The following is a 9,626-nucleotide window of genomic DNA, read 5'->3' on the forward strand; positions in this document are numbered from 1 at the left end:
GCTTACGCAGAAAATGATCGTCCTTCCCTTCCCCACCTTTTCAGATCTGCACAAGATGGGGGTACAAATCGAGGATGCTTTGAAGTAGGGCTCGATTGACAATGATAGAGAGTAGCCCAGGAGAACCTTTAACAACCGCAGTACGAATGCAGGCACAAGCAGTGCTGCAGCTACCAGATCTCAGGAAGTAAGCATGGTCACCACCAACACCCCAAGAACCCTTGCAGCTATGCCATTCACTGGTGCGTCCGGTAGTAGTTCGCAAACAGCCAGATACCCACCCAAAAGCCAAAGAACTTTCGCTCCACTATGTATGCCCCTATCCAAAGCTCTGGGGGTTTTAATCAAAAAAGGGCACTTGAAGCCCCTAGAGCTGTGGCCATTACTGGAAAAACTCCCCCCTTCCCATAACCCAGCCAAATACTGCTCGTTTCACCAACAGCACGGTCATGACACCGACCAATGCTTCCGATTACGCCATGAGATTCAGGATCTCATCGATAATGGGGTGATCGTGCCTCCAGAGAAACCCAATGTCACAACCAACCCTCTCCTACCACATAACCAAGCCCCACCTCCCAAACGCATCAACTTTATCCAGACCGGGGTTACGACATACAACCCCAGCATATACATCACTCCTTCCCATCTACCCAAGCCGGAGGTGCTCCTTCCTGACTGCATTGACTTGTGCATGTTGGACATCTCCAGAACCCAACCCGAACCAATGGTGGTAACTGTCAAAGACAGAACAGGGGGGACTTCAGTGGAGAATGGGATTGTTGAGTCAGAATCTGAGGAATCTGGGAGTTTTGCTGAGGAGGTATACAGTCCGAGTGACTACATTCTGTCAGTAGGCCAGGTTGGGCCAAATGTGGAATTGCCGGCAGGGGCAGAGCTTTGTGTGATACAGGGGGATGGATTTGGTTAGAGGATAGATGACTAGGCGGCTGTGGAGGGGGACTTTGCTAAGCTCCAATTTTTTAATGGACAAGACCCAGAGGGTGTGGCAGTCAACTGGTCTGATTTTAAAGAGTCAGCAGATGTTACCGGGTGGCTTGATGACCAACCAGATGTTGTTGAAGAATCTCAGTTGGAACAGGGCCCGGCAAGGGCAAGGACATCAATTGTGGCCGGAAGGGCTGGAGATCAGAATGCATCGCTGGAGAGCGCCGGTGCTAAGAATTTCGCTCAGGAGCTGGGCATTTTGAATACAGGAATTATAGAGCAGCCAGCTGTACTGACGCAGTTGGAACAAAAAGGAATCGAAGAGCATGAGAGAATCAGAAAAGCCAAGGCCCCCGTGGGGACTAAAAGTGCTGTGTACACGAGGACAGAGAATGCTGTGAGCATGTGGACAAAAGGTACTGCGAGTACAAGGACAGTGGCAACGGAGCCGGACAGGTGTCTATTGGCTGCCAATGGAATGTGGTGGGAGGACGATGATCTATGTCTTGTCCACACGGATGAGGACTGGGGGAGCAATCAACCAGACGATACCTGGTACATCGTGTCTTGTCCACACGGATGAGGACTGGGGGAGCAATCAACCAGACGATACCTGGTACATCAACGAAGTCGATCATATGACCAGGAGCGGGCGGTATTTCAAGCCCCCGCATTTAGACCAACCAGAAGCATCCGGGAAGGACAAGGAGGCCGAGAAACAAAAAGAGAAGTAACTCGAAGAACAGGCTGTACTGAAGCAGTTGAAAAAGATATAAGCAGATATCTCCATTTAGGGTCTGCTTATGGCTTCGCGAGTACATAGACAGGCTGTCCTATCGGCAATGGATAAGGCCAAGCTCTCAATAGAAACCATGCTGGAATAGCTGGTGGGATTGGTCTTTTTGGGAGGAGCTTCCCCGATGTTGACCTTCTCTGACAAAGAATTGCCACCCGAGGGTGCGAATCACAACAAGCCACTCTACATCTCTGTGGAGTGTAAGAACAAATGGATACCGGTGGTTCTTGTTGATACCGGATCCGCCATCAATGTATGCCCGGCGAGGACAGCCTATGCAGTCGGGTTAAAACCCGCAGACTTTGCGCCAACCACCCAGGTGATAAGGGCGTATGATAACACAAGTAGAGAGGTGAAGGGGACCGTGCAAATTCAAACTAAGGTTGGTCCGGGACAACATGAGATAGACTTTCACGTCCTGGAAGTTCCTGCAACCTTCAATCTACTCTTGGGGCGGCCGTGGTTGCACCAGGCAAAGGCAGTTTCGTCCACCTTGCACCAGATGTTAAAGTATCCCCATGGAAAGGGGGTGGCCATTGTTTTCGGAAATTCATCAATCCATCTGCCGCCGGAGGTGTCTACACCAGTCTTGGAAATCGAGCACGGCACGGAGGATGTGTTCTTATCAGGGTTTACTCTGGCTGAGGCCCAAGTCGTGCAAAATATCTTGGTCGTTGATGAGGGGGTGTATGTCAGCGCACAATCAATATACCTCATGAACAAGCTTCAACATATCCTCGGGATGGGATTAGGAAAGAGTGGGCGGAAAGGCACCGCAGTATCGGCCGAAGTGCCACACAACCCACATACCTTTGGCTTGGGTTATCTGCCCACCAAAGAGGATTAGGTACGGAAAGGTAAGAAGATGGTTGGGAGAGCCAAAGTGAAGCAGGTAGGGAAGCCTTTTGAGTTGATGCACCGGCCTATTCAGGGTACCCTAAACGGACGTTTCGTCCACGAAGGGGAGGATTTTCCATTCTGCGGCTTCCCAGAGCCATGGTTGAACGCAGAGAGGAAGCGCGTACCACATTTTGAGATCTTCTTCGACTTGCAATTATCCGGGGATGATGTTGCCGAGGAGCAAGCAGACCTATCAGCTGAGGTTGAGCAGTGTAAAAGTGTGGATTCCGAGAGCGATGAATTTGAAATGGGGGGTAGCGCTGGCTTGTCTACTTTCAGATCCTCCGATCAAATAGAAGTGCTTGGGGGATAACTCCTTGGTGTCCGTGATCGGGAATGAAACGGCTGCAGGCCTACCATCAAACATTTTGGATGCATCCATCGCACCCTCTCTCATCTGGCAGTACAAAAAGGGATTTTTGTCAGGCAGCACCGGGTCAGGTAGTGAGCCGAAATCTGATTCCACCGAATCTGTTGAGTCAGAATCAAGTTCCAGCTCATTTGAGTCTGAGTCCGGTAATCCTAGGGGTGATAACCTGGATACCACAGTCCTATCCAGGTTGTCTTTTTCTTTCTCTTTTGAGTCTGTTGTAATAGAAGAATCAGACGAATTGGATGTGCTTAATGAGAATGGAATAGCTGTGGTTTCTGAGTACTTTTCTGTGCTTTTGATTTATTGTATTAATCAGGACTTTCAAAATTTTGATGAAAACAACGAGGAAGAAATTCCTCCGGTTTTACAGCGTCTAATTGATCAAGAGCAGGAGAGATTTGTTAAACCCTTGGTTGATGAAATCACTATAGTTAATGTGGGTACTGAGGAGGACCTGCGATTGGTCCAGATCGGGTCCACGTTGTCTTTGAAGGAACGCGAGCGCTTAGTTACTTTATTAAAAGATTTCAAAGATGTTTTCACATGGTCCTACGAAGATATGCCTGGAATCGATCCTGAGATTATACAGCATCGGATCCCTCTTGACCCCGAGGCCCGACCCGTTAAGCAGAAACTCAGAAGGATCCGCCCCGACTGGGCTCTCAAGATTAAAGAAAAGGTCATCAAGCAAATTGATGCAGGGTTCCTGCTAGTATCCGAATACCCAACTTGGTTGGCCAACATTGTTCCGGTGCCAAAGAAGGATGGCAAGATCCAGGTATGCATGGATTTCAGGGATTTGAACAGAGCCAGTCTGAAGGATGACTTTCCCTTGCCGCATATTGATGAGTTAGTGGACTTCACAGCGGGGCATGCTTTGCTTTCGTTCATGGATGGATTCTCGGGCTATAATCAGATAGTGATGGCACCTGAAGACCGGGAGAAAACTGCTTTCACCACCCCGTGGGGGACTTACTGTTACAGGGTGATATCGTTTGGGTTGAAGAACGCTGGAGCTACATATCAATGGGCCGCGACCACAATATTGCACGACATGATCCACAAAGAGGTTGAGGTGTATGTGGACGACATGATTTTCAAGTCCAAAGAAAGAGAGGGCCACTACACCGCCTTGCAAAAGTTCTTCCAAAGGATCAGAGAATTTCGGTTGCGGCTGAATCCTCAGAAGTGTACGTTCTGTGTCACAGCAGGGAAAATGTTGGGGTTTCTGATTATACAGAGAGGTATCGAAGTCGACCCTTCCAAAATCAAGGCCATCTTAGAAATACCACCACCAAGGACTGAAAAGGAGGTGAGGAGCTTTCTGGGTAAAGTACAATTTATAAGACGGTTTATCTCAAAATTAACCTTGACTTGTGAACCACTTTTTGGTCTCCTGAAGAAAGGAAAGAAGTTCCAATGGGACAGCTGATGCCAAGCTGCTTTTGAACAAATCAAAGAATACTTACAGAACCCACCCATGTTGTCACCGCCCGAGCTGGGAAAACCGTTGATTTTGTATCTTTCAATAACTGAGACTACGATGGGCTGCATGCTAGCATAAGAATCCGAGGACAAGGTGGAGAGGGCTATCTACTATCTGAGCAAGAAGATGTTGGAGTATGAAACCCGCTACACACCGTTGGAAAAGGCTTGCTTGGTATGGGCTACCAGGAAGTTGCGGCATTACCTGTTAGCTCACTCTCTAATGTTGGTTTCAAGATTAGATCCCATCAAGTATCTCTTCGAGAAATCGACGCTTACGGGTAGGCTAGCTCGCTGGTTGCTTTTGCTTTCCGAATTCGATCTGAAATACGCGACGCGCAAGTCAGTCAAGGGAAGAGCAGTAGCAGAGTTCTTAGCCGATCATCCAGTGGAAGGAGGTGAAGCAGTTGAGTACTTATTCCTAGATGAGGCCATTTTTCATATCGAAGACGAAACTTGGACGATGTACTTTGACGGAGAGTCAAACCAATACGGATATGGGATAGCGGTGTTGCTGATAGCACCCGACAATTCCCGTATTCCTCTAGCCTTCAAACTCCGATTCAAAGTCTCGAACAATGAAGCAGAGTACGAAGCATGCATTGCTGGTTTAGCAGCAGCCCTGGAACTAGGGGCAAAACGGTTGGACGTCATTGGGGACTTGAACCTTGTTGTATCCCAAGCTAAGGGGGACTAGAAAGTCAAAGAGAAAAAGATGATAATGTACCACCAGACCTTGGACCTGCTGATTCCTCGGTTTGAGAAGCTAAACTTCACTCATTTACTAAGAGAAAAAACAGGTTCACAGATTCACTAGCCACTCTATCTTCCATGATAGACATCCCTTTTGGAGTCCGGATGCGTCCGATCATTATCGACCAGAAGTTTGCACTGGCTTACGAGTCAATTGCCGCATAGAAGAGGTTCAAGATGAGAACCCCTGGTATTACAATATCTAGAACTTCTTGGAGAAAGAAGCATACCCACCAGGGGCAAATGCCAAGGATAAAAGGGCGATCAGAAGAATGGATGTTCAGTTCATCATCTGCGGAGGAAAACTATATAAGAGAGGTCACTTGGGAATGCATAAGCTGTGCGTTGAGGCTGAAGAGTCAAAACGCCTAATGGAGGCCATCCATGGGGGAGAATACGGAGCACACATGAACGGGGTAATGCTGGCCCGAAAAATCCTCAGACAGGGTTACTACTGGTCCACCATGGAGGAGGATTGTATCGGCTTTGTTCGATGATGCCACAAATGTCAGATTCATGCAAACTGCATGAACATCCCGCCATCGAAGCTGTACAATATGACTTTGCCATGGCCATTTTCAGTTTGGGGAATTGATGTGATCGGGGCTGTCACTTCGAAGGGGTCCAATGGGCATGAGTTCATTTTGGTTGCGATAGACTATTTCACAAAGTGGGTTGAGGCCCAATCTTATGCGGTGTTGAAAGCGTCGCACGTCGCAAAGTTTATCAGGAACAACATCATCTGTCGCTATGGCGTCCCGAACGAGATTGTCTCAGATAATGGTTCCCACTTCAAGAAGGAAGTGATTGACTTGTTGGAGAAATACAATGTGGCTCTTCACAAGTTGTCTACATATCGGCCGCAGACCAACGGAGCAGTTGAGGCCGCCAACAAGAATGTCAACGCATTTTGCAGAAGATGGTGAAAACCTACCAGGACTGGCCTGATAAGCTGCCATTTGCTTTGTGGGGCTACCGGACTTCAATTAGAACGTCTACTGGGATGACTCTGTATTCATTGGTTTATGGGATAGAGGTCGTTCTACCTATTGAAATTGAGGTTCCGTCATTAAGAGTGTTGGCTGAGTGTCAGATAGCCGAGGCAGACTGGCAGCAGAGCAGATTTGAGGAACTCATGCTCTTTGATGAAAGAAGACTGAAAGCACTGTACCACGTTCAAGGTTATCAACGAAGAATTTCCAAGGCTTTCAACAAGAAGGTTAAGTCCAGGAATTTGAAGGAAGGAGATTTGGTACTCAAAGACAACCGAGCTCCCATCCATGACCCTAAGGGCAAGTTCAGACCCAATTGGACTGGTCCCTACATCATTAAGTCTATTTGGTCGGGAGGAGCTGTCGTTCTGATGGACCTAGATGGCCTAGAATTCTCACAACTGATCAATATGGACAAGTTGAAGAAATATTACCCTTGAGTGGCTCGCTAGGCCGAAAACCCGAAAGGGCGACCTAGGCAAAAGTTAGAGCATGAAAAATTTGAAATTATAAAAACTGAGCTCGCAAGGTTGAAAACCCGCAAAGGGCAGCCTTGGCAAAAGTTAGAGTGTAAAAAGAGAGTAAAAATACTCAAGTGAACCCGAGCCTGAACTACGTAAGGCTTGATTCCCATCTTTGGGATACGTAGGCAACTTCATCCTGAAGTTCAGCCATAAACACTTCCCCGATCAACTTTGTCCATTTGATCATCTCGGTCATCTTTGTCTATTCAGCATTCAAAAGATCGGTTGTGATCTCCGATCTCCGGTACAGTGCTATTCAGACTAGGGGCAACTTTCCAATTGTTGGGATCCGGGGTTATGCATCTTAGTGACAAATCTCAGGCGTGTCCAGTTATGATCCATATCGAAAATGGATTTGAAAAGTTTTAATAAAAGTTGATTTTGCTCAAATTAATGTTTTACAACTTAGACCAATTTTGGACCAAACGAAAAATTTTCAGTACCTACAACCTTCAATTTTATTGATTTCAATACAGAGTTCTCCTACTCTTACATACAAATTGAAGTTGCTTTCCATTACATTCATAAAGAAAACTTGAAAATTCTGGTCAAAGCAAATAAATCCGGGGCATAGATGAGTCAGGTGTTCCTGCGCCCCCTCCCAGAGCTGGTCGAAGCCTCTGATGCCAAGCTGGGCCCAATTTGCGCCTCTTCATTAAGCCAATCTATGCACTCATCAGACAAGGTGCAACTGAAAGTGGGAGCGGGGGCCAGGAGCTCTCTAGTCCTCCATGCTGCGGCATGCCGAGCAAGCTGCGCACCTCGGACTGGGAATGCGGCTGGATACTCCATCCCCTCTGCCGGGCAAGTCTATCATGGCTCAACTGGTGCTGGAACCGAAACGGGAAGTAAAATACAAAGTGAGTCAAGCCAATCAACTGAATCCCGGTCTGTCGAGACATGCTGTAGCTCATTGCTGGCAGGTTGAGCTAGGGACACCGCCAAGCAATGCGGTCTGTGGACAAATTGCACATCCAGTCCAACCACCATCCCTCATCTAGGGCGCCAACTAGACGGCGTCGGAAGAAGTAGCCACGAGCCGAGTATGCTGGGCAAGAGTCCACAATCTGTAACTTATCCATCAACCACACCTAGGGAGGGATGAAAAATGAGAGAATAAAGAATAGAGAGATGTACGATGAGAGAAAAAGTAAGAAAAGGGTTTTTGTGAGAAAAATCGAGCCTGAGGGCCGAGTGATGTAAGCAATATATATGTGAGAAAAGGGTGGGAAACATTACCTGCAACAGTAGTGGACTCCTCGCAAACCTGGTCGTCTCCCGACGATGAAAAGCATCCAAGCCCATCAATGTCTCGGCCAAAGACATGGTAATGCAGCTTTTGCCCTCCCTTAAGTTTTGAACAACCTCGATCAACCGGACACTAGATCCTCCAGAGCTTGAGGCAAGCAAGAAATGAAAAGCATGCACAAACAAAGGGCATGTCGCCGAAAGCCTTGCCAATGATGGTTACCGTGGTCACCGGCATCGGAAAACTGACAAATCAAACTCGGAATATCTAGCATTTCGTCACAAATCAAAGATAGAGCGTCGTGCATAGTAAGTCCACACATTCGCCCTAAGGCTTGGGCGTGGCCGAAGCGAAGTTGGGGCAAGATTTCCTCGTTGCACACAGATTCCATCAAAGCTTGGAAATCTTCGAAGGTAAGACACACCTCTTGCCCGCCAAAGCTAAAGACATGTGTTACCGGATTCCAAAACCTTGCCGCGGCATGGAGAAACGGAAAATGTAGCGAAGTGTGACTTAGTGTGAATAGTGCATTTACGTCAAAGCCCCGGAAATTCAACTTTTCCGAGCCATCAAGTTGGCAATCCAAGTTGTGAGATTTTGGGCAAGAAACTCCTCCATTTGGTGTAAACCAGTGTTGAAATGAGAAAAACTACGAGGCTGAGGCTTTTGTAAAGTATAAGATTTGAGTGGAAGACAGGTGTCAACATTCTGGAGGTCCTTGCCATTTTTGGCCGGTCGACCAAAAGTAATGCCGACCGACCATCTATTTTGGCCGATCAGCTGAAACATTGGCCGATTCCCATTCATTTCGACTGGTGATATCTCCCTTTGGCCGATGGCCTCTAATTGTACTCTAAGCCGAATAAGTGTTAAGCATGATGAAAAAACTGGTAATTGACACCACTTCCAATGCCTTCTGATGATGTTTTTGAGAACTGATACCTGTTACGTCGTCTTGTTTATTGAGTTGTTGCACATTTGCTTATTGAGTTGTATTTTACATCCTATAAGTCTTTGCTTTGTTTATCTTGTTGTATCTACAGTTGGTTAACTTATCGAGCTCTTTGTTTTAATTATCGAGTTGTTTTTGTCCTTACTCGGTTCACTACCTGATTATTACGTTCCAAGTGCTTAATTTTCAAACAAAGGTTCAAATCTCTTTTACATTGTTGTGTAATGCGATGCGATGCGATAAAATATAGCACTTTTTGAACGAAATAGCTGTTTCATTTCCATCATGTCTTTTGCAAAAAGTACTTAGTTTTGAGAAAGTGAAACCTGCCTGAGGCAGTACAATGTGCTTAAACCACCAGTAAAAAGAAAAGTAAAGCGAAAAGGGACAGGAGCAGCAGAGTGTCTGGATTAATACCGGTGGCCACCCCTTGTGGTCGATACACTTCCCACACCCTTGTTCGGGTCAATCGTGTGGTCTGGCACCTTCATTACTCAGGACAGTGCAAGAAAGTGCACTTTTGAACCCTAGTAGGCCTTCGCGTTGACCTTGAGTCGTGTCTTCTATGAGCGATGCTCGGTGCGTGCGGGGAGTATCCTTTCTAGCATCCTTTTGGTATCTTGCGAATTCCACAAATCACTTCAATTATGTGTT

This window comes from Camellia sinensis, chromosome 4, assembly GCF_055761805.1.
Source record: "Camellia sinensis isolate YWXY chromosome 4, ASM5576180v1, whole genome shotgun sequence".
In the NCBI taxonomy this organism is placed as follows: Eukaryota; Viridiplantae; Streptophyta; class Magnoliopsida; order Ericales; family Theaceae; genus Camellia; species Camellia sinensis.